We start from the raw sequence: 22075 nt of genomic DNA on the forward strand, positions 1-22075 counted from the left end.
ACTGTGGTATGAGACAGAGAGTGTGAGAGAGTAGTGAGATGCCTCTGACTGCGTCTGCCTCCTGCACACAACACGCCACAGCTGCGCTAGAGAGAGAGAGGCCTGCGGGCTTCAATGGACAGGGGTCAATAAAAACTATTTGGGAACAACGCATACCAAATCAGGGGAACACACCAGTCTAGGGGGGGCGTCTTTTTCTCCCCACACCACATTTAACTTTTGTGAACTTGTTTTTTTTTAGCTCATGTACTTATCTTATTAAACTCCTTTACGCACAAGTACGTACATGAGTTGAAACAACACTTTATCATCGCGCACGGCTGTAAGATCCACGGTGCGGTGAAACTAGTGTTTCTTGGGGGAAACTAGACGGCTTTACCAAACGTTGGGATTTAGGAGCGAGTCCCTATTGTTCAAATCCCTCCCCTTCTTGGGAAGTGGGAGGACCCGAAAAGGCGTTGCAAAAGAGAGAATTGTTTGCAAGCTCAGTCATCCAAAAACGGCCTTTCAATGTGAGAACTTGGGGAGCCGAAGAAAATGTCGGTGGAATCGCAGTAAATTACCAAAGCAGTAGCTTTAGAGGGAAAAGAAAAAGTGAAAAGTGTTTTTTCCCTGAAAATTTACTGAAGTAAAAAGCGGAGAAGGAGATCAAGTGGTGTCGTGAGGAGTGAATTCCAAATAAAGCACGTTTTGGTAAGTTTTTACCTCTACAAATGATCCATGTTTTGCACTACTACTACACGAAGTAATAACACATGCGTTACAAGTTAACAATATACTTGTATTCGTGGAATAACGGGTGCTATTGAGGTATCATATTTTACGCACGTATGTGTGATAACATAATTGGTGTAAGTTTAGTGTTTCCCATGTTCTTATGTGGATGCGGGTACCTTACTAACTTTGTGAGCAACAATTGTTTTGTTTCCATGTCTTTATTTATTTGCGTTCAATTTCAGGCCAACTCAATAGAAACAAAGACTGCGCGTAATATTTGGGATATGGAACGAAACGGTCATGAAAAATACGAATTTTGAAATGTTATTTTAGAAAGGTTGTAAAATATAGTTTTAGGACTCATTGAGTGATGGTGGTAGCTTTTGGCTGCGCTATCATTTCTGCCTTCAGTTTTCGGAATTGCGTCCTTTTTTGCAAAAATCGTTTCTCTAACTTTTCATCTTGGTGTGTGAATACGTTTTTTTTATTATGTTCGTGATATAAATATATTTGATTTGTGATTCAAAGTTCTCATTTTAAGACCAATAGTGTGTCGATTTTTGCAGGCCTTAGCCTGTAGTTGTTCCCATAGAGAGTAACAGAAAACAGGCACCGCAAGCACTGCCAAATTCCATCCTCATATTATTGGTTCCATGCCTACATCTTATTTATTAGCCTGATTCACCATAAAATGGCCTGAACAGATTTTGTTTCTCATGACGCAAAGCTTTAACATCACTAATTGCGTGCTTTTAATAACCCACTCCCCTCATCATTAAACCAAACTTCCACTGTGCAAGAATAACCTTATTACAATAAATGAACAGCTGGTCAACTATTCTGAACCATCAATGTGGTGGAATGCCTAAATGTATTTTAGCTGCAAGCTGTCAAGGGCGTCTCATCCCACTGGGCACAGATGTCAGTTCAACGTCTATTTTTGATTAACATTTGGTTGAGTTTTCAACAAACGTGAAATCAAAATAAAATATGACATTGAATTTAGGTTAAAAGTTGGATGAAAAAAACTGGTGTAAACTACTTTAGTAAAAATATTTTAAAGTACTACTTCAGTAGTTCTTTTGGGTATCTCTACTTTACTTTACTATTTATATTTTGGACATCTTTTACTTCACTACATTCCTAAGGAAAATAATGTACTTTTTACTCCACACACTTTCCCTGACACCCAAAAGTACTCGTTACATGTTGCATGCTTAGCAGGACAGGAAAATGATCCCGTTCACACACTTATCAAGAGAACATCATCAAGAGAACACCTGCATCTAATCTGGCGGACTCACTAAACACAAATGCATATTTTATAAATGGTGTTGTCTGCTTTGCTTAATATAAGGAATTTGAAATTATTTATACTTTTACTATTTGATACTTAAGTATATTTCTCAAATACTTTTAGACTTTTACTCAAGTAATGTTTTACTGGGTGACTTCCACGTTTACTTGAGTAACTTTCTATTAAGGTTTCTATACATTTACTCAAGAATGACAATTGGGTACTTCTTCCACCACTTGAAAAAATAGGAAATTCCCTTACAATGATGACGTTTTGCAAGTTTTCTGCATTGATTCAACTTCATCACAGTTGAATTATTTTGTTGAAATGACATGGAAACAACGTTGATTCAACCAGTTTTTGCCAAGTGGGATATCATCCCTTTGCTGAGGAATGATTTAATGAGAAAATGTTTTTTCTAATCCAGTGGCGCTAATGAGCTCTTGGCGAGTCCTCGCATGGGTGTCATTCTCACAATGGGGGGTTCATACCTCCAGGTGTCGTTTTGTTATTTGGATTACATTTAGCCTGACTCACTCGCATAGAAAAAACACCATGATTAAACTGACAAGACACCATGTCCGTTGGAGAGAAGAGATTCTTTCAGCTCAATCCATGATGTTAGTTAGATTAAAGGTCGAGCAGAGTTATCTCTTCAATTAAACTGAATAAGTGAATTAGTTTAAAAAGAGGCTATGTATGTTTGGCGTTGGCTGCTGTGCCTCTGTCTGAATATAAGGAACCTCTTGTTTGGTAGCTATGGTGCGGTAGAGTTTGTTGTTGATCATCGGCGGACGGGTGGATCAAAGCTATTCTCTAATTGATTCCAGTCTGCCTGGGGTTCTTTCCTTTCCCAGTCTTCTGACCTTATTTGGTGGTGCAGTTATGAACAGCCATTAGCTATGCGCTGATGAACGCACACATTTTACCATTCCATTTCCATGCCAGCCCAACATTAACCACTCGTTGGTAACAACAGGGTTAAAGATAAGGGTTAGTCCATATGCCTATTTTGGAAAGATAACATCAGGCCTTGAAGTAATGTGAGTTGTTAAAAACACATGGCAGGTCCTTATTTTTTGTTGCCTTAATAGGTGTATGTTTGACATTGTTTTGGTCCACTCTCAGTAGGTATGTCTTCATCTGTCCATTGGAAGCTTGGCTAGGACTCATTGGATAGATCTGGTTCTGGCTATAGTAACATTGGGTAGGAGAGCTCTTGTACTGGCTATGTTCTGGCTATGAGTCCATGGTTAGTGGTTACACTGAGTAGGTTCTGGTTGCTGTGTCTTGTTCTGCTTCTGAAGCCATGGATATAGATTGGCACTGAGTCCATGGATAGTTTTCGTTCTGGCTGTGACTCTGGGTGTATAGTTCTTATTCTGGATGTGGGACTTTTGAAGTTCTGACTGTGGAAAGGTTTATTGTTTTCTTAGAGGGTGTAACATTTCTGTTAATTGACAAGAGGAGACAACCTGCTGAGGGTAGGCTTTCATCTGTTCTACAGCGGGTACAATCATGCAGTCATAGCAGGCAGCTATCTGCGGGCCTGTGTGTGTGTGTGCCTGACTCTGTGTGTGTGTGTGTGCGCCTGACTCTGTGTGTGTGTGTGTGTGCCTGACTCTGTGTGCGTGTGGGTGCCTGACTCTGTGTGTGTGTGTGTGTGTGTGCATGATGGTTCTCCAATCAGGATTATGTCTTTACACAGGAATGTGCAGCTTGTCACTCTCGTCTTGAACATTTCCCTCTCAGGATGACCTGCATGTTCCAGTGAAGTCAGATCACAGTGTATGATAGGATGTGTATTTCTCGTAGCGTGCACTGTGGAGTGTGTGAAAGAGAGATACTTTAGGCCAGGGATGGGCCACATTGATGGAGTTAGGGGCCACAAAAAAATCTGAATTCATCATGAGGGGCAGCAGTGGCTTGTGGGCTTGCATACTCACATCCATACCCACAAATGCAGTCAGAGCCGGCCCTAGCCTTAAGTAAAAAAAAGAATTGAGGGGCCCCCCCAATTGTGAGCAAAACATTTTAGCCCCCCCCGCCTGACAGCGGAGATAACCAAATAGAAGTTTTAGAGTTCATTTCATGCAATTCTACACATTGCCATAAGGTGGAAAGACATTTGAGCAGTTTTTAACATGGTGAGACGGATAAACAAAATCAATGGGGGCCCCACGGTAGGTCATTCAACCATGATTTCTACAAGTTTAGATATCTGTCCGCTAGACTCATTTACCAATCTACATTTCATTGACTGTCAGTGACTGACATAACAAGATAAAAACATCTGATGCACAACCACATTTAGACATTTCACCTTGTGTGTTCTACGATTCTATCTCTCAACAGTAAGACTCCCACTGAGTTCCCAAAAATGTAGATAAAAAAAACAACATTTGGTGGTGGGATTGATTGGTGGGTCCGCCAGTTGCACATCCCTGCTTTAGGCTGTAGTAAGGTGTGTGTATCTGTCATTACATGGAGTCTATCCATATCAGCTGGTTCTACTAGTGTTGTGGTGTAATAGAGTGATTATATACACACACATAGCCAACAATGAAGGAGTGCTGTAGTTGGAACATTCTCCCAGAGATCCTACCTATTGCTCTGTAGTTTTCCATACAGGGCGTTCTGGCTGTGTAGTTGACATATTGTGCTTTAGGGTTATAGGGGTTGTAGGGTCAGGTTGCTCTTGTCCTGAAGGTTTTAGGTGTCCAGCCTGGAGCGGCAGGTGGCCAGGGTGCAGTACCCTCCCCTGGGGCTCCGAGCCGCCCTGCCTCCCCGGCCAGACCTTGCATACCTCACTAGCCAGCCTCTCTCCTCATGCTCTTTCTCTCTCTCACTCTCTCTCCTCACGCTCTCTCCTCATGCTCTCTCTCTCTCTCCCCCCTTCGCTCTTTCTCTCTCTCTCTCTCTCCTCACGCTCTCTCCTCATGCTCTTTCTCTCTCTCACTCTCTCTCCTCACGCTCTCTCCTCACGCTCTCTCTCTCTCTACCCCCTTCGTTCTCTCTCTCTCTCCCCCCTTCGCTCTTTCTCTCTCTCACTCACTCTCTCCTCACGCGCTCTCTCTCTCTCCCCTTTGCTCTTTCTCTCTCTCCTCACGCTCTCTCTCTCTTTCTCCCCCTTGCTCTTTCTCTCACTCACTCTCTCTCCTCACGCTCTCTTTCTTTCTCCCCCTTGCTCTTTCTCTCTCTCTCCCTCTCTCTCCTTTTCTCTCTCTCTCTCTCTCTCTCACACACACACACACACACACACACACACACACACACACACACACACACACACACACACACACTGTTGAACAGCTTGTGAGAACAGAACCCCACGGAGCCATCAACTTATTTTGGTTCCCAATGATTTATTCTCCCTCCATTCTTGCACACCATCTTGTGCCAATGTGTTGTGACTGGGTTATAACTGAATAATCCATCACTCTCTGGGACAGTTCTCGGAATGTTACTGTTGTTTATGACAGACAGTGGAATGTCTGCTCTAGGGAGGGATCAACCAATGTCTTACTCTTCACTTACGCTCAAAGTAGTTTTTCTTTGGTTATTGTTTGCATATCTGGTTGTTTCTGTGGCTAGGAGTCACTTTTCTCTGTCCAGTAGTTGAAAAGGGAGTAACTGATTATAAACATTTTTTAGCAGTTACGTTACCAGCAAAAATATTGTAATCCGATTACAGATTATTTTGAGAAACTAGATGATTACTTCTTGGATTACATTAACATTTAGAAAGGATGCTTGTGAAAAAATACATTATGCACTTTTCTATTTTCTCAATGACATTTAATCAGCATTGAAAAAAGGAGCAAGTTTAAGTTTGTTCCACCTGAGCGAGTCTGACCACAAGTCAGAGACCACTGTGATGACACACCAAATGTGTTTGATGGATCCCTTTTGTCTTCTAATGCCTCTTAGGGGGAAAGTAATGGGATTACATTCATGAGTTTAGGTAATCCAAAAGTTACGTGACAAATTACAATTTTGGACAGGTAACTAGTAACTGTAACAGATTACATTTAGAAAGTAACCTACCAACCCTGCAGTAGTATTTCAGGGTCCGGGGTTGTTGAGTTTGTTCTCTGATTCAAAAGACGTGCACTTTGTCACTCAATGATTTTTCAGTTAGTATCAGGAAGAAAGGTGATAGTGATTTGATTTTTCAGTTAGTATCAGGAAGAAAGGTGATGGTGATTTGATTTTTCAGTTAGTATCAGGAAGAAAGGTGATGGTGATTTGATTTTTCAGTTAGTATCAGGAAGAAAGGTGATGGTGATTTGATTTTTCAGTTAGTATCAGGAAGACAGGTGATGGTGATTTGATTTTTCAGTTAGTATCAGGAAGAAAGGTGATGGTGATTTGATTTTTCAATTAGTATCAGGAAGAAAGGTGATGGTGATTTGATTTTTCAGTTAGTATCAGGAAGAAAGGTGATGGTGATTTGATTTTTCAATTAGTATCAGGAAGAAAGGTGATGGTGATTTGATTTTTCAGTTAGTATCAGGAAGAAAGGTGATGGTGATTTGATTTTTCAGTTAGTATCAGGAAGAAAGGTGATGGTGATATGGGTCCTACTACCATCATAGGCAAAGGTGATAAAACGGATCTATTTCTCAGGACTGCACGTCATCATTATTCCCAGACATGTGGAAACCTGTCTCTTAACTGGATGGAGTATGGCGTCTTTCCCTGGCCTGGGACAATACCACTAGTCTATTTCTGTTGTTTCACTCATAAATCAGAAGAACTGGTCTGAGAACAGCAGCACAGTAGTTTGTGATGCACAGGTCTTCCTGTGCAGATTATCCCAGTTTCTGCCTGTGTTCGTTTGTCTATTGCTATTGGCACAGGTCTGTATATTGTCTGTCTGCACATGTGCAGTCCTGCGTTTTGGCCTGCTTCTCTTTTAGTCCGGAACGACATCAAAATCGTTTGAGTGACGGGACACATGGAACTCCTCTGGCCGTGCTATAATGTCTGTCAGAGAGTCTCAAAATACACGCGCGCACACACACACACACACACACACACAGCTGTAATCCAGCTTCTGACACTCAACACTTTTGAAATGAGCCTCCATCATATGTTCCTGTGGCAGTTAGGGCTCAAGGCGACACACACACACACCTGAACTTTATTACTATGTAATAAGCATTCTAGTAGTTCTCTATAGTACATGACCCCTATCTCTTAGCCATCTCTCTCCTTTCTCTATGCCATAGCCCTATATTTTCTCCCTCCCTTATTTTCTCCTATTTTTCCCAAGGCTGTTTCTTATATCACCGTTCTATCACCTCTGTGCTAGATGCCCCCTTGTTGTCCCCCATGATGAAATCAGGGAAGGGACTGTGGATCTGTCTCGGTCGTTAGTATGTTTGTTCGTACATTAGTCACACGCGATATCTCAGACAGCACTGGCCTGATTTTGACAAAACTTGGTTGAATGATGCAGCTAAATCTGGTATGCATGTTGCAAACACTGTCAAGACTTAACAGGCAAGAACATTCATATTGACCTCACGGTGGCGCTATAACTTGATCTGTTTGACTCAGTGATGAAATTTGGCACACATGCTCAGGGATATGAGTCTAGCTAACCTAGACTATATCTCAAACACCACTGGCCTGATTTTGATGAGATTTGGGTGAATGATGGGTCTTGCCATAGAGATGCGTCATTTACAAAATTGCACTGATCGGCCCAAGAGGGGCACTGGATTGTTCAAGGGGACGCAATGTTTAATTTTGCCTTGTTCTACATGTATCTTTCTCGCTCTCAATTTCTCTCTTTCTCTGTCGTGTCTCCCTGCCTCCTTAGAGAGAGCAGTATAGGAGGAGGCAGGATGGGCTGGGCTGAGCTCTCCTGGTTCCTACTGAATAATAGGGAGAAATGTCTCTTGATTTATAATTGGTTCTATTCACTCTGATGTATGAGCTGCCAAAGGAGCTAGGGGCCCCTTCCATTCCCCTCCGTCTTCTCTCATTCCTCCCTCCAACCTCCCTCCCTCCCTCCCTGCCCCCCTCCCTCCACTGCAGCCTTGGAAGAACTCACAGGGAGTAGGTTGTATGTCTGTGCAAATGTACATGGGTGTATGCACATGTGTTTTATCACTCTGTTGTTGCTGACAATTTCCTTGCACAGCAGGAAATCCAGACTTGTAGTGTATTTAAGTTTTATAAAATGTTCTACAGTTTGTCATTTCCACTTTAAAAATGTTCCAACAATTGTTTACAGACAGATTATTTCACTTATAATTCACTGTATCACAATTCCAGTGGGTCAGAAGTTTACACACACTAAGTTGACTGTGCCTTTAAACAGCTTGGAAAATTTCAGAAAATTTTGTCATGGCTTTAGAAGCTTCTGATAGACTAATTGACATAATTTGAGTCAATTGTAGGTGCACTTGTGGATATATTTCAAGGCCTACCTTCAAACTCAGTGCCTCTTTGCTTGACATCATGGGAAAATCAAAAGAAATTAGCCAACATTTTTGTAGACCTCCACAAGTCTGGTTCATCCTTGGGAGAAATTTCGAAACGCCTGAATGTACCACGTTCATCTGTACAAACAAAAGTACGCACATATAAACACCGTGGGACCACGTAGCCGTCATATCGCTCAGGAAGGAGACGCGTTCTGTTTCCTAGAGATGAACGTACTTTGGTGCGAAAAGTGCAAATCAATCCCAGAACAACAGCAAAGCACCTTGTGAAGATGCTGGAGGAAACAGGTACAAAAGTATCTATATTCACAGTAAAACAAGTCCTATATCACCATAACCTGAAAGGCCGCTCAGCAAGGAAGAAGCCACTGCTCTAAAACCGCCATTATAAAAGCCAGACTACGGTTTAGAAATGTCCTCTGGTCTGATGAAACAAAAATAGAACTGTTTGGCCATAATGACCATCGTTATGTTTGGAGGGATAGGGGAGGCTTGCAAGCTGAAGAACACCATCCCAACCGTGAAGCACGGGGGTGGCAGCGTCATGTTGTGGTGCTTTGCTGCAGGAGGGACTGGTGCCCTTCACAAAATAGATGGCATCATGAGGGAGGAAAATTACGTGGATATATTGAAGCAACATCTCAAGACATCAGTCAGGAAGTTAAAGCTTGGTCGCAAGTGAGTCTTCCAAATGGACAATGACCCCAAGCATACTTTCAAAGTTGTGGAAAAATGCCTTAATTAAGGACAACAAAGTCATGGTATTGGAGTGGCCATCACAAAGCTCTGACCTCAACCCTATAGAAAATTTGTGGCCAGAACTGAAAAAGCGTGTGCGAGCGAGGATGCCTACAAACCTGATTCAGTTACACCAGCTCTGTAAGGAGGAATGGGCCAAAATTCACCCAACTTATTGTGGGAAGCTTGTGGAAGGCTACTCGAAACGTTTAACCCAAGTTAAAATAAAGTGTTGATTCTAACTGACCTAAGACAGGGAATTTTTACTACGATTAAATGTCAGGAATTGTGAAAAACTGAGTTTAAATGTATTTGGCTAAGGTGTATGTTTACTTCCGACTTCAACTGTATGTAGACCACCTCAAGATAAAAACATAATATTCAATATCGGTAAATTAGACTAAATATTAGCACTACAAAATCTGGTGGGTGAATACCTTCAATCTGGATAACAACACAAAACAAATCTTCAGACGAGAGAAATTTATTGACAAATATTACGAAAACAAGCAACACCCAAACATGACGGAGAGTAAGACGGGGAAACCTGTTTCAAAACAAAAACGTGACTTTTCTACAGACGCAGACGATTTCATCTTTTCACCAGTGGTAATGGAAAAGGTCGAAATCGATCTGTTAAAAAAATCTATAAATGACCAACTGGGTATACTTGAACTAGTCAGTAAGGATTTAAAAGAGTTGAAGGCCTTGAGATGAGTGACGAAAAAGCAACGACATTGGAGAAAGATACGAACAAGCTGAAAGCTACAGTCAATAAGATGAAATCTGAAGTGAATGAATTTTAGAAGGAGAACACCGTTCTGAGAGAAGCCTTACTTGACATACAGACTAGATCCATGAGAGAGAATCTGGTACTTACAGGTATCCAAGAGAAAGAAGAAGTTCCTGAATCTGTAGTTCGAGAGTTCCTCCCTACAACGCTTCAGATTCCTTGCGAAGCTATCGACAAAATCCAACTCGAATGTGTACACCGCTTCGGACAGAGAGGGCAGAGGTATGAACGCCCAACTGTTGCCAAATTAGCTTTCTTTAACGATAAAATAATGGTTAAAAGCCTGAGTAAAAGACTTGCTGGCAAGAACATTGTCATGAATGTCCAGTTCCCAAAGGAAATTGCAGAAAGTTCTGTATCCAATTTTCAAGGAAAATAGATAGAAAGGTAAATGAGTAGCTCTCGTCGTCGATGAACTATATATCGATAACCAGTTGTTCAGAGACATGAAGACTACTCCATGGCTATTTTAAAAATTACAAAGTTCTCGTAGAGGAGGCAAGTTATGAAACACACAATTCTAGCCCGGTTATGGATTGTAATAATACAACAAAAAAATATAGCTTTTCTATCTATCTTCAAATATATCTAATTGGAACACAAAAGCACTAATTCAACATGGTGGAGATATAAACTCAGTAAACAGAAGGCACAGTATGTGTGGATGGTGTGGTGTGTGTTTTTTTTGTTTGGGAAAGTGTGGCGTTGAGTGAGAAAGGAAATGGTTGCATATCCCAGAACCAAAGTATTGCTGTGAGCCGGGGTTGTGAGAGAGCTTTCAATGTTGTTCAGATGAGGGATATACATACTTATTTATTTATTGTCCTATCATGGTGGAACTAAATGTTTAAAATTAATTATACATGTATTTATTTATGTAATATATTATAAATATAAAGCGAACTGGATGGAATATGGGGAGAAATGCACCACATTCTTTGTCAATCTTCAACATAGAAATGCTACCAAAAAAATGTATTGAAACTGGTTACAAATGATGGAGTCACGCATGATTCACCAAATGATATTTTGAAAGAGGAAGTAAAGTACTTTAAGAATATGTTTTCATTTCAGTCTCCTCCATCTCCACTAAACGAAGCTAATTGTATGGATTTGTTTCCTAATAATAATGTAAAATGAACATCTGTACAGAAAGACTCATGTGAAGACCAAATTACAGAGGAGGAACTTCTTGATACAATTAAATCCTTTAAGGCTGGGAAAACTCCAGGGCTGGATGGCATAACAGTGGTAGTATACCAAACTGTTTTTGATATTTATTTATTTTATACTCAGAGGACCATTATTAGCATATTTTAACCCCTCCTATATAAATGGTAGATTATCGGACACGCAACAAGAATGCCTGATTTGATTATTACTGAAACAGGATCCAAGTGGTGTGTATATATCCAGTCAATTAAAAAAATTGGAGGCCAGAAATTCTAGCTAAATGCTTGGCACATAGAATTAAAAAAGTTTTGTCAGATATTATTCATCCTAATCAGACAGGTTTTTTACATGGACGATACATTGGAGATAATGGAAGACAAGTACTGGAAACAATAGAATACTATGAAATATCGGGGACACCGATAGCCTGGTTTTCATAGCTGATTTTGAAAAGACTTTTGATAAAGTGCGACTGGATTTTATATACAAATGCTTAGAATATTAGAATTTTGGAGAATCTCTTAAAAAATGGGTTAAAGTTATGTATAGTAAGCCTAGGTGTAAAATAGTAAATAATGGCTACATCTCAGAAAGTTTTAAGCAGTCAAGAGGAGTAAAACAAGGTTGTCCACTATCGGCATATCTATTTATTATGGTCATCGAAATGTTAGCTATTAAAGTCAGACCCAACAATAATATTAAGGGATTACACATCTGTGGTTTACAAACTAAGGTGTCATTGTACGCTGATGATTCATGTTTCCTTTTAATACCACAATTAGAATCCCTCCACAGCCTCATAGAGGATCTAGATACATTTGCTAACCTCTCTGGATTAAAACCAAATTATGGTAAGTGTTATGTATTGGATCACTAAAACTTTTACATTATCATGTCATTTACTAATAAAATGGTCTGACGGAGATGTGGACATACTTGGTATACAAATCCCAAAAGAAAGAAATGATCTCACTGCAATACATGTTTATAGAACGTTAGCAATTACCATTGCTACCATGGAAAAGGAAAATACCTGTCAATTTCTGGAAAAAATCATCTTTAGTCATATCACAGTTTACCTATTTGCTTGTGGTTTTGCCTACACCTAGTGACGTGCTTTTTAAATTATATGAACAAGAAATATTACATTTGATTTGGAATGGCATGTCAGACAAAATTAAAAGGACCTATTTATTTATATAACGAATATGAATTTGGAGGGCAGAAATGATTAAATATTAAAGCATTAGACCTCTCACTAAAGGCATCAGTCATACAAAAGTTATACTTAAATCCAAACTGGTTCTCTAGTAAATTGGTAGGAATGTCTCATCCTATGTTCAAGAATGTCCTTTTCCCCTTTATTCAGATAATACCTGCTCATTTTCAGTTGTTTGAAAAGGAAATCATCTCAAAAATATTGTTATTTTTTAAACAAGTCTTAGAAGGTTGGTTGCAATTTCAGTTGAATCCACCTGAAAAGACAGAACAAATAATACTACAAATATTGTGGTTGAACTCAAATATACTAATTGATTTTAAAAAAACATATTTTTTTGATAAAATGTAAAAATAAAAAATAAATGTAGTTTTTTGTAAATTATATCATAAATCGAACTGGTGGAGTTATGTCACACATGCAGCTAACACAGACATATGGAAATGTCTGCTCTACCCAAAATTACAACCAACTAATTGCAGCATTACCACAAAAATGGAAGAGGCAAGTAGAAGGGGGAAAAGTAAGGCCCTGTATTAAAGACCATAAATGGTTAAAGAAAAGTGTGATAAATAAAAACATATACCAATTTCATTTAAGGACCAAAAAACTGACAGCTGTGCCATATAAATTGCAAAAATAGTTGGGAAGAGATTTTCAACATACAGATTCCATGGCACATGGTTTATGAATTGACACGCAAACTCAACGCCGGAGTCAATACTTAGATTTTTTTTATTTAAATGATTATACAAAATTCTTGCAACCAATAGAATGTTATAATATATACAATCTTCCCAGCTCTGCAGATTTTGCTGTGAGGAGGCAGAGTCATTAGATCATTTATTTTAGTATTGTCCATATGTAGCTCGTTTTTGGTCACAGGTTCAGGAATTGCTGAAGAATTGCAACATTTGTCTAGAACTAACGCTGCAGATAGCAATACTGGTTGTTTTTAAAAAGCCATAGTCAATCAATCAATAATAGAATCATTATTTTTAGCAAAAATGTTTATTTTTATTTTACACTCTGTAGAAGCTATGAGAATAGAAAGGTTCAGTACTTTTGTGAAGCATCACAGCACAGTTGAGAAATATATGGCAAATAGAAATCCAAAATGGATGGTGTTGAGAGATAGATGGGAGGGGTTGAATGGAGCTGAAGGGTGGGACTAATAAGATAACTAATGTAAAACATACGGGGTCTGTAAAATGTATATAGGTTCAGAAATGTTGTGAAATAGCACAGTTACAAATAGAAATCAAACTGGATGGACATCAGAAATAGAGGAAGGACTAAAAACAAACAAAATATAACTATTGTAAAAATAGATTGTGTCTGTAAAATGTGTATAATATGTAGAAACTGAAGGTAGAAGCCTAAGTGTTATTGTTTATTAGTTTACTCCAGTTCGGGGAAGGGTGGTAGGGTTTGCGGGGAATAATAAAGGTATTTTCTTTAAAAAAGTATGTGTGTGTGTGTGTGTGTGTGTGTGTGTGTGTGTGTGTGTAAGCATGTTTATATATATGGGTATGTACGTGTATGAATATGGATATATATATTTACCCCCAAAATGTATGGGTGATTGGAAATGATACAGACAATTACATTGATGGAAGCAACAATCTTTCCACAATATTGAGCCGATCCACCCACAAAATAAAATAAATAAAAATAAATCCATTTGGGGGAAAAATCGATGCATTTACATGTCGGGATATTTTTTTAAATAATATCTCCTATTGTTTTGACTATTGCAATATTATGGTGAGCAATATGTTTGAAACAACATCAAAACACAGTATCGAATCGCAATACATATAGAATCGCAATACATATCGTATTGGCACCTAAGTATGTTGATAATATGGTATCGTGAGGTCCCTGACAATTCCCAGCCCTATAATCTATGTACATGGCTGTACATATGTAGGATCTTTATTTGATCCAGTTTCCTACAGCAGGAAAATAATCCTACAGGAACAGGAAATGTGAATTATTATTATTATTACTATTATTGTTATTATTAGTATTATGTGGATTATAATTAATTGAAATTTTTTGTAGGGGTTGATACATTCATCTTTAGGGTGAATCAATTCTGACATTTTAAATTACAAACTTTAGAAGCCTTTTTAAACCTTGAATACACTATAAGCTTGCATTTCCTGCTGTGCATGAAAATGCTCAGCAACAAAAGAGTGATCAAATGAAGATCCTACGTTTGTATGTTTGTTAGGTGAGTTTTTGGAGGATTGGAGTGGTCTTGTTTTTATAGTCTATATGGAAATATTTCTGGCATTAGCTTCAAGGGTTTGAATTTTTTGATGCCTCTGTGAGTATACTTTTTCTAACAGTGTAGTGTGTGTGTGACTGATAATGGGCATTAGTTTGGTGCCTTCTCTCACACACACACATATTAAAGGCTCTTACATTTTTAAATGTAACCTTTATTTAACCACCCAAGTTGGTTAAGAACAAATCTATATTTACAATGACGGCCTACACCGACCAAACCCAAACCTGGACGGCGTGCGCCGCCCAATGGGACTCCAAATCACGGCCGGTTTTGATCCAGCCTGGATTCAAACCAGGGTGTCTGTTGTGACGCCTCAAGCACTGAGATGCAGTGCCTTAGACCGCTGCGCCAGTCGATAGCCCCAATTGCATCAGAAAATGTAATAGTAAACAAACACTGTATAACCTCAAAACATGGTAAAATGTATCATTTTGATAACATGGAAGGTCACTCCTTACATCCATAGCTGTGTCTATGATTTGATAATGGATACATTTCTCCTGCTCCTTCCCTCCCCTTTTTACCAAAACAGTGGCAGTGTCGTTGTTGTTTGAACTGCAGATTGCCCCTTTAACATATATCGGCAAAGTAAAGTCTTTAAGAAACATCCATCCTCTCATCCCAACCGGTTGCCTGCTTATAAACTGTGTTTGATTGTAGAGGAAGTAATGCCCAAGGGGGTAGTGGGTAGGGCTCAGTCAGGTGGTGCTAGTTCCCATGGCCCGGGAGGACACACAGGAAGACATCCATCCAGTGTCCTTCAGGACCAGGAAGGAATGTGGACGTGGCGGTATGTGTTAGTTAGCCATGGCATTGTGAATGCTGCAGTAGCCCCATAATTAGCATTGGCTGGTTAATTCTGCCTTGTTATATCAAATATGCAAATGCCGTGGTGCCTAATTGATTAGAGCCCCCCCTGGGCCTGGCTTGATCTCACTTGTTAATCCCCGAGACGGCCTGGTGCTCGTTAGCGTGGATGGAGTGGATGGGCTGTGGCGGGGGGGTAGCTCACTAATACTTTGTGAAGGGTGTGGGGGGGTCCCAACCTCGTTAGATTATGCTTTTGATGTGTAATTTTTGGGGCATAGGAGCGGTTGATGTCTAGAGATGTTGAGAGGGGGATTGTGGGTGCTCAGCTCAGAGAGAGGGGTATGAATGGGGCGTGGCCGGCTGGGTTCCACCTGCTTGAGCGGGATCATCTGCCAACCTCAGACCTCGCTGGGGGGCATGTTCAGGAAGGCAGAACGTTCTGATGGAAATGCCTTGTAAAGTGTAGGGAACATATGGACTCCCTAATCTACATGACATAGACTTGTGTGTGTCCTATGTACCTATCTGAACGTTTTATAACATTGGTTGTAGCACATGGAACAGGACCCAGAACTCTCCAGAATGCTGAGGCCTAGCCATAGCATGGGGACCTGGGAGAAACTGTTTCCTGTTGACTAGAGCTATGGTTGTTTAGGTAAAGTCTATGCTTTTAAAGCTACAGTCTAGGATGAAAAACAAAAACAAAACGGCAGCCCCGCCACTTGTTTTGGTAAACAGCTGAGGGAACGGGCTAAGTAATTCATCTCAAATTCTTTACTACTATGGGATCCATTTTCCACTTGAGAGCAGAGCTGTAGCTGTTGTTTTCGTCTTGTCTTCTCCACTCAGCCCCAGCCTGACCAAAGGGCCAGCAACCAGATTGACTGAGTGAGGGGAAAATATGTTGGACACATTCAAACAACGCTCTCACACGCGCTCACACACTCACACACCCTCTCATTGACAAGACCCTGTGTCCTCCTGCTCGCCTGCCAGTTGACATCCCCTCTATTCATTTAGACCCCATTCTGCTTCTCAGTCAACCCCTCTCCAGCCCCTTCACCCCCAACCCTCACCCATCTAAGACTGAACCACACCACCACCCCACTCACCTCTCCACACTACTATCAACCCCCCCATCCCTCTCACACACACACACTTCTCCTCTCCTCCGTTGAGCGGCCCCCATCATCAGCTCTTCCTGGGGCCCTTCAGAGTAGTATCTCCCCTTTCTCTCTGGGAGTCTGCGGGGTCTTTGTCTGCCCACCGGCCCACTGCTTCACAATGACTCTCCACTCTATTAAGGTGCGTTCTGCCTGTTAGCGTCGCCAGGGGCAACCGGCCTCCCGCATGGCAGCTATGCAGCGCGGCATTGTGGGCCGGCGGGCCCGAGCAGAGCAGTTGAACCCAGTACTCCTCACACTTGACACCGCATGTGTTTATCTAAAGGGGGGCCATTGTGATGTTTGGATGGGGGGGTAGTGAAGGACGTAAAATGGTGGGTAGGAAGAGAGAGATGGACGAGGAGGGGGGTGATAAATATTCAACAGTTCAGCTCCTCAGAAGGAGTTGCCTACCCAACAACCCTAGCCCCCTCTCCTCTCTCCCCCACCCTACTGTGTCCTCTCTCTTCCTTAACCCTCCTGTGTCCCCTCTCTCCTCTCTTCCTCAACCCTCCTGTGTCCTCTCTCTCCTCTCTTCCTCCACCCTCCTGTGTCCTCTCTCTCCTCTCTCCCACCCCTCCTGTGTCCCCTCTCTCCCACCCTCCTGTGTCCTCTCTCTCCCACCCTCCTGTGTCCCCTCTCTCCTCTCTCCACCCCTCCTGTGTCCTCTCTCTCCTCTCTCCCCCAGCCCTCCTGTATCCTCTCTCCCCCACCCCTCCTGTGTCCCTTCTCTCCCCCACCCCTCCTGTGTCCTCTCTCTCCTCTCTCCCACCCCTCCTGTGTCCCCTCTCTCCCACCCTCCTGTGTCCCCTCTCTCCTCTCTCCACATTTACCTCTTTTACATTTAAGTCATTTGCAGATCGCTCTTCCCCCACCCCTCCAGTGTCCTTAGGGACACCCCTCCTGTGTCCCTCTCTCCTCTCTCCCCCACCCCTCCTGTATCCCTCTCTCCCCCACCCCTCCTGTGTCCCCCTCTCTCCTCTCTCCCCCACCCCTCCTGTGTCCCTTCTCTCCCCACCCCTCCTGTGTCCCTCTCTCCTCTCTCCCACCCCTCCTGTGTCCCCTCTCTCCCACCCTCCTGTGTCCTCTCTCCCCCACCCCTCCTGTGCCCCCTCCCCCTCTCCCCACCCTCTGGTGTCCTCTCTCCCACCCCTCCTGTGTCCCTCTCTCTCTCTCTCCTTGTCCTCTCTCTCCCACCACCTCCTTGTCCTCTCTCTCTCTCCCACCACTCCTGTGTCCTCTCTCTCCTCTTTCCCACAGCTCCTGTGTCCTCTCTCTCGTCTCTCCCACCCCTCCTGTGTCCTCTCTCTCCTCTCTCCCACCCCTCCTGTGTCCTCTCTCTCCCACCCCTCCTGTGTCCTCTCTCCCCCATCCTCCTGTGTCCTCTCTCTCTCTCCCACACCCCTCCTGTGTCCCCTCTCTCCCCCATCCCCCCTGTGTCCTCTCTCTCTCTCCCTCCTCCTGTGTCTCTCCCCTCCCTCCCACACCTCCTGTCCTCTCTCTCCCACCCCTCCTGTGTCCTCTCTCTCCTCTCTCCCACACCTCCTGTGTCCTCTCTCTCCTCTCTCCCACACCTCCTGTCTCCTCTCTCTCCCACCCCTCCTGTGTCCTCTCTCTCCTCTCTCCCACCCTCCTGTGTCCTCTCTCTCCTCTCTCCCACCCCTCCTGTGTCCTCTCTTTCCTCTCTCACACCCTCCTGTGTCCTCTCTCTCCTCTCTCCCCACCCCTCCTGTGTCCTCTCTTTCCTCTCTCACACCCTCCTGTGTCCTCTCTCTCCTCTCTCCCACCCCTCCTGTGTCCTCTCTCTCCTCTCTCCCACACCTCCATGTCCTCTCTCTCCCACCCTCCTGTGTCCTCTCTCTCCTCTCTCCCCAACCCCTCCTGTGTCCTCTCTTTCCTCCCACACCCTCCTGTGTCCTCTCTCTCCTCTCTCCCACCCCTCCTGTGTCCTCTCTCTCTCTCCCCACCTCCTATGTCCTCTCTCCACACCTCCTATGTCCTCTCTCTCCCACCCCTCCTGTGTCCTCTCTCTCTCCCACCCCTCCTGTGTCCTCCCACCCCCCCTCCTGTGTCCTCTCTCCCACCCCTCCTGTGTCCTCTCTCCCACCCCTCCTGTGACCTCTCTCCCACCCCTCCTGTGTCCTCTCTCTCCTCTCTCTCTCACCTCTCATGTGTCCTCTCTCTCCTCTCTCCCCCACCCCTCCTGTGTCCTCTCTCTCCTCTCTCCCCCACCCCTCCTGTGTCCTCTCTCTCCATGCCAGAAAGCAGATGGAATGTGAGTGCTCAGGGAGGAGGCTCCAGCCTAGTTTTATCCAATTAGCAGGCTTGTCAAATGAATTTATCCTGGGAGGCAGGGGGACAATAGGGAACCCAGGAACCCTGCCTGCACCACAAAGAGGCTTTATCAACATACTCCTAATACCTTTCACCATGTCATACTACTAAACCCCATACTGAACGTATGCCCATAGTACTAATGCAACATCCAAGACTCATACATACTGTTTGCAATCTCCCCATCTCATACAAGAGCAAACAACATGCTCAGTCATACACATGCACCCAACACACATACATACCGATGTACACATATTATAGGCCAGCCCGACCCATACACACATACTCACAAGTCATGCGTATAGACACACACAAACTACTGCAGCATAGCCGCGGGAAGTAGGAGTGCTGAGGGTGCTGCAGCACCCCCTGATAAATAGTTTTATTATATGTTTTTATAAATAAAGCAGTAATTCTACTAAATGTGTGATCTAGGCCTTTATTACTCCTGTATGAGCGGAGAAACATACTCTGCATCTCTGTCCTAAATCAGAGGAACTGTCTCTGTGTGTTTCTGTTCTAAATCAGAGGAGCTGTCTCTATGTGTCTGTCCTAAATCAGAGGAGCTGTCTCTGTGTGTTTCTGTCCTAAATCAGAGGAGCTGTCTCTGTGTGTTTCTGTTCTAAATCAGAGGAGCTGTCTCTGTGTGTCTGTCCTAAATCAGAGGAGCTGTCTCTGTGTTTCTGTCCTAAATCAGAGGAGCTGTCTCTGTGTGTCTGTCCTAAATCAGAGGAGCTGTCTCTGTGTGTCTGTCCTAAATCAGAGGAGCTGTCTCTGTGTGTCTGTCCTAAATCAGAGAAGCTGTCTCTGTGTGTCTGTCCTAAATCAGAGGAGCTGTCTCTGTGTGTCTCTGTTCTAAATCAGAGGAGCTGTCTCTGTGTGTCTCTGTTCTAAATCAGAGGAGCTGTCTCTGTGTGTCTCTGTTCTAAATCAGAGGAGCTGTCTCTGTGTGTTTCTGTTCTAAATCAGAGGAGCTGTCTCTGTGTGTCTGTCCTAAATCAGAGGAGCTGTCTCTGTGTGTCTCTGTTCTAAATCAGAGGAGCTGTCTCTGTGTGTCTGTCCTAAATCAGAGGAGCTGTCTCTGTGTGTCTCTGTTCTAAATCAGAGGAGCTGTCTCTGTGTGTCTCTGTTCTAAATCAGAGGAGCTGTCTCTGTGTGTCTCTGTTCTAAATCAGAGGAGCTGTCTCTGTGTGTCTCTGTTCTAAATCAGAGGAGCTGTCTCTGTGTGTCTCTGTTCTTCATCAACCACCATCTGCGCTGTGATGTGATGGAGAGAGAGACAGGGGGAGGAGAGGAAAGAAGATGAAGAAGGATGGATTAGTATCTCCCCCCCTCTCTCTCCCCCTGTCTCTCTCTCCCCCTGTCTCTCTCTGTGTCTCTGCTGGAATGGATTGATGGAAAAAGTTGTGTTGAGGCCAGCTTGTCATCATGAGGCAGGGTATCTGCTACGAAAATCCAGTCTGATTAATGGATCTAGAAGAGACCGAGCCAAAGATGAGGCTGCGTTTAGGGAGGCTTGACGTGGGAGAGGTTCTCATGAAATAACAAGAGTGTTTGTAAAGCCATGATAAAGCATGTGAAACACTAGTGTGTGTGTACAAGTTTGTTAGTCACAAGTGTGAGTTTCGTTAGTCTGTTGTGGACATGTTGCTGTGTGTGTGTGTGTGTGTGTGTGTGTGTGTGTGTCTTTCTACTACTTTGTTTTTGAGGATTCGTACCTCCCATTGGGACCCACAGGTGGTTGGTTCACTCGATGAGACAGGGGTGTGTCTCTTTCCTTGCTGTGTGTGTGTGCGTGTGTGTGCGCATGCGTGTGTGTGCGGCAGCTGCACTTCTCTCCTGAAGTCCACAGTCTTAGCCGTGTGGTGTCCCTTCTAGGTTAGTAGTAACAGTGGTTAGTTCTAGGTTAGTAGTAACAGTGGTTAGTTCTAGGTTAGTAGTAACAGCTCTTGATGTGTCCAGACTCAGTGTTAAAGTGCATGTTCCAGTATGTTCTAGACAGAGCTCATGTGATCCAGCCAGCCCATTTAGATCAAAGAGAGGAGAGAAATAAATCCAGGGGGGTTCTGGGTTGAGAGAGAAGGGTAAGAGATAAGGAAAGAAGGCCAGGGGGTTCTGGATGGAGAGAGAAGGGTAAGAGATAAGGAAAGAAGGCCAGGGGGTTCTGGATGGAGAGAGAAGGGTAAGAGATAAGGAAAGAAGGCCAGGGGGTTCTGGGTGGAGAGAGAAGGGTAAGAGATAAGGAAAGAAGGCCACAGGGGGTTCTGGATGGAGAGAGAAGGGTAAGAGATAAGGAAAGAAGGCCAGGGGGTTCTGGGTGGAGAGAGAATGGTAAGAGACAAGGAAAGAAGGCCAGGGGGTTCTGGGTGGAGAGAGAAGGGTAAGAGATAAGGAAAGAAGGCCAGGGGTTCTGGGTGGAGAGAGAAGGGTAAGAGATAAGGAAAGAAGGCCAGGGGGCTCTGGGTGGAGAGAGAAGGGTAAGAGATTAGGAAAGAAGGCCAGGGGGTTCTGGGTGGAGAGAGAAGGGTAAGAGATAAGGAAAGAAGGCCAGGGGGTTCTGGGTGGAGAGAGAAGGGTAAGAGATAAGGAAAGAAGGCCAGGGGGTTCTGGGTGGAGAGAGAAGGGTAAGAGATAAGGAAAGAAGGCCAGGGGGTTCTGGGTGGAGAGAGAAGGGTAAGAGATAAGGAAAGAAGGCCAGGGGGCTCTGGGTGGAGAGAGAAGGGTAAGAGATTAGGAAAGCAGGCCAGGGGGTTCTGGGTGGAGAGAGAAGGGTAAGAGATAAGGAAAGAAGGCCAGGGGGTTCTGGGTGGAGAGAGAAGGGTAAGAGATAAGGAAAGAAGGCCAGGGGGTTCTGGGTGGAGAGAGAAGGGTAGGATAGTAATAATAGTGAACAACTACAGAAGATTTTTTGCTTAGAACCCTGTTCCCACCAACCACTCTCTCCCCTGTCCAGCTCTGCGTGAGTGCATGTGTGTTTTCTGTGTGCGTGCATGTGTGTTTTCTGTGTGCGTGCATGTGTGTTTTCTGTGTGCGTGCATGTGTGTTTGCTGTGTGAGTGCATGTGTGTTTGC

General features: G+C 43.4%; 1 protein-coding gene across 1 annotated transcript in view; it reads left to right on the plus strand.

Moving 5' to 3' along the window:
- The first annotated feature begins 455 nt into the window (after positions 1-455).
- LOC115104496 (brother of CDO-like) overlaps positions 456-22075 on the plus strand; it is a 60120-nt gene continuing 38500 nt past the window's right edge. Inside the window, exon 1 of the mRNA XM_065007001.1 lies at positions 456-693. The gene's annotated coding sequence lies outside the window, so the exon portion shown is untranslated. The remainder of the gene's footprint in view (positions 694-22075) is intronic.

Source organism: Oncorhynchus nerka, linkage group LG22 (assembly GCF_034236695.1).
Source record: "Oncorhynchus nerka isolate Pitt River linkage group LG22, Oner_Uvic_2.0, whole genome shotgun sequence".
NCBI classification, from domain to species: Eukaryota; Metazoa; Chordata; class Actinopteri; order Salmoniformes; family Salmonidae; genus Oncorhynchus; species Oncorhynchus nerka.